This window comes from Camelina sativa, chromosome 11 (genome assembly GCF_000633955.1).
Source record: "Camelina sativa cultivar DH55 chromosome 11, Cs, whole genome shotgun sequence".
In the NCBI taxonomy this organism is placed as follows: Eukaryota; Viridiplantae; Streptophyta; class Magnoliopsida; order Brassicales; family Brassicaceae; genus Camelina; species Camelina sativa.
The window spans coordinates 42,419,078-42,423,310 of NC_025695.1; positions in this window are offsets into that span (position 1 = coordinate 42,419,078).

Below are 4,233 nucleotides of genomic sequence, written 5' to 3' on the forward strand. Positions count from 1 at the left end.
GGTTGAGCGGCTACGATATTGAGGGCTTTTGCCACAGGGTTTTGAGAGAGATTATGAGTCGTCGTTTTGTTTACTTGATGGCCACTCATTATTTTTTCACTAGGTTGAAACTCGGCCTAGAGGCGAATATAGAGCTGACTGGTTCAGTTAAACCCTAGATGCGAATGGATGATTCTTATACAAGTAACAGAGGCGTAGAAGAGTGTTTAGGCGTAGAAGAGTGATTCATCAAAAGCTTTTGTTTGTACACTAAAAACTGATTAATAATTTTAAAAGAATCAAACAAAATAAATGAACTAATTCGATCTCATTAGCGACATATAAATAATCATTGGTTGTCAAGCTGCGGCTGCGGAGGAACATACTAATTGTATGGCGTCTTCTTTCTTAAGATCCTTGGACATGGCCGATGGTATTCCGTGAAGTTCCAAGATCAACGGAGTTGCTTCTTTTGCAGATTTATAGTTCACGGTAATAACTCGTTCATTTTCTAAGTCCAATCTCAAATCTTCTTCACTACACTTCTCAATGAGCTCACTTAGGTGTCTGAGATTCAACACTTCCACTCCGTTCACTTTCTTCACCTGTAGGATTTAGTAAAACTATATAGGTGAAGTAAAACTATATATAAATCTCTTTTATATATTATGGTTTTCTATTATTAACTGATCACGGTGCTTCAAGACTACTTTCATTTGAGAATAAGAAATTATAATGAATTACCTGCAATTCTTTGTAATCACGGTATCCTGTGGTTATGTCATTCAATAAGACCTAATATACACCCCAAAAAAAAAACATAAAACAAAAACTCCGTCAAATCTTGATGCCAAAATAACTAAGACATTGCTATCACTAGGCAGGCTTTCATGGCTAAATTGAAATTGAGATACAAAGAGAGGGAACTGTTAGCTCAAGTTATCCTCAGTCTAACAACTCAATAACCAAACTTACTAAGAAGAAAAATAAATTGGGTAATGGAAAAACACAAACCTGTGAAATTATGACTATCTGTTCACCAGCCTTTTTGACCTTTCTGTCTAATAAACATTTACATATTTTATATGAATTTTCTACGTATGGATTAGAGAGAGACACAAAGACAAAACCCGCAAGTATGTAATAACTTGGAAGAAATCGGTCCGGAACCAGTTGCTGCTCCTGCATATAAGAGATAACCGTAACAATGGTTAAGTGAACCAATTAATAATGATTGTACGCAAGAATTGCATGGCCAATGATTTAATAATCTGATAAAAGTAGTTACAAAGCTATAAGTCTCTAATAAAAAATATGTCGATACAAATGTAGATGACTTACATGTCTTACATTGATATTGAACTCGCGTTTTTTACCCCTTCTTAAGACTTTAAGTAAGACTGTTTCACCTGATTTCTTCAAAGTAACCAAATGTTCGAAATTGATTCTCTTTTTTACGGAAAGGAACTGCATGCAACAAACATAAATTCACATCACCAACACTGCACATATGGAGAGAACTCATCAATGGGGTATATAATAAAGAAGTATGCATGCAGGAGTATTACTTGTCTCATCATTTCCTATAGGAACACCATCAATTGCTAGAATGACATAATCTTTTCTCAGAATTCCTTGAGCACTTGAGTGCGGATTTATTTCGTTTATAAGAACCCCTGTCATTTCAAGACTCATTTTGAAGTGTTCACGTATGTCACTATTCTCCATAGATTGATATAATATATCCAGAGAACATAGACCAGTGTATTGGCCGGTTTTTTCAACACTAGTTAAAAAATGCTTAATTATTGGAGTTGGGATTAAATAGCTGCACACAACACCACAAAAAAAAAAAAAAATTATGATAGTTAAACTATTTGTTTGCAATCTCAAGAAAACAAATTATTAGTACATAGATATCTTAGTTTTAATTTTCTAAAAGATATTTAAACTTACCTTCTAGAAGATGCTACTACACCGGAGCTTGAGTATTCTCTCTCAGTTGTTTGCCAAGGTCGAACAATATCTGGCTCTCTAGAAAAGTAGAAGATCTTCACCACCGAGTTTAGGGCCACATCGATATGAGGACGACTCGCGCACACAGAAGTACAATAACGAGATATCAAAGAAGCATGAAAAGACGAACTATAGCGAGGAAGAAGGGAAGGAGAATAGAAAATTCGAGGAACCGAAGTGCTCGTGGAGTTGAACAACCTTGCCACAAAAGGAACATACCGGAAGAACATGTTAAGTGTATATGTTACAAGTATTTACGAACGATATACATATATATATTTTACTTGATAGTCATATACGATTCATGAATTTATTACACTACTTCCTTTTCTTTTCAGATTTAAACTTCTCAAAATATATTTTAAAGATTTAAAGGAAACATAATCAAATGAAACTAGCACAATTGACTCTAGCCAAATCTGGTGTTTCCAGATGCGTTGACTTTAAGGAAACTGCTGAAATGATTGCCAAGGTATGCCATTTCCATTGACTTGCTTGTTATAGTATCACGATTTTACAGTTTTGAAGTTTCAAACAGCGAGAAATTACCCTGCAGGTTGTATGCATGTTTATTCTACTTGACACTATAGATAAACCTTATATATATATCAAACTAGAGCATAATATTGGAGGAGGTTATTGAGAAGCAATAACAGGCTCTGCCTTATTATTACTTACACAGGTGGGTTTCAAGATGTTCTTAGGGGTCACTGCATTAGTGCAAGCTGGGACGCAGATGGAACTTGCGGCAGTATAATCTTGGAGGACAACTCGGTTCAATATAGTCGTAGATATGTTTGGTTTAGTTAGACCGATCACTAACTCAAAAACTGACCGGAAGACAATACATGATGATGATAATGGAGTTACACTAAAGTAGCTTTCTCCCTATTTGTCTCCAGTTGATTAATTAATAGAGGTTTTGACTTTTGACCATAATTAAGTAGCATGTGACTAAATTAAAATGTATACTTGGCTAGCAAGTGACTTCCTCTGTTTTAACGTAGGGTTTTAGGTGGAGAAGTTGTAGAACATCACAATTTCTTTAATCCAACCAGAAGTCATGTGGGTTGATTTAATATGAATTCAGAAACTGACACAAGACAGTTTTTTTTGGAATCAGAACAGCACAAACAACACAAGCTAAGATCACAAGACATGGTGTGAATGATCTTGGTCAATGGGTCATGTTACCATATCAAATGATTCTTGGTGTGCTGCTACTTCTCCATCTTCAATGTATCTTGAGTCTGGTATATACACCTCAATACTGTTAAAAACAATTGAACAAACATGACATTTGATCAGTTTCAAAATTTAGACAAAATGCACACACAACAGTGACTACACTATTGGCTTCATCTTCTATAGTTTCAATGTGTGAGACTCAAAATGACATTCCCTGAACTAAAATCAGCACAGATTAAAGAGTCTTTGTTGTATATATACACGTCATTGGCGTTCATGAGTTTCAAGTAAAATGCGTCGATTCTATTCCACAAAAAAAAAGGATAGCCTCTAAATTTAGGCAAACATAGCCGTAACCTACCTAAACCTAAATCAATCATCAATCCAAAAAGTGTAACAATGCCAAAGAACCAACAAGTAGAAGCAGACGAAACAGAGACAGTACCTCTCTTCTACATCAACAGGTAAAGAAAGCATCATCACTCACTCCCACAAAGAATTCAATCCAAAGCTTTATGAAACTTCTAACTTCGCCTCTGGTACGAAGAGGAATGAGTGGATTCGGTAGGGAGAGGAAGAGAGATACGTTAGTGTAATCATCAGCGGATTAGAGTCGAGGAGTCTCACCGTCGTCGGTATCTTCATAGAGACGACTGTAGCGGCGATCATCTATTGGTTCATTTATTAAAAAATAATAAAAAGAAATTATTTTGTTAAAATATAACTATTAAATTGTTTTTTGAGAATCGGTTTTGACCACTGAAATTGTTCTTATATTCTTCCAAAAAATAGTATCTAATTACCTTTTAGGTGGGGGTATTGGACAGTGGAACGTGAAAGAATTTAATAGAATGATGAATTCGAGTGTTATTCGATCAAACATTTTATAAATTCTTTTGAAGTCTAGTGTTATTCAAGTTGTTACTTTTTTAACTCTATTAAATTTCAGTGTTATTGGATGTTATCTAGTTTTACACAACATCATTATTTAGCGAGAATTCAAGAGAATTATTAGTGTAAAATGTGAAGAATAGATTCCTAGCTTTTAAG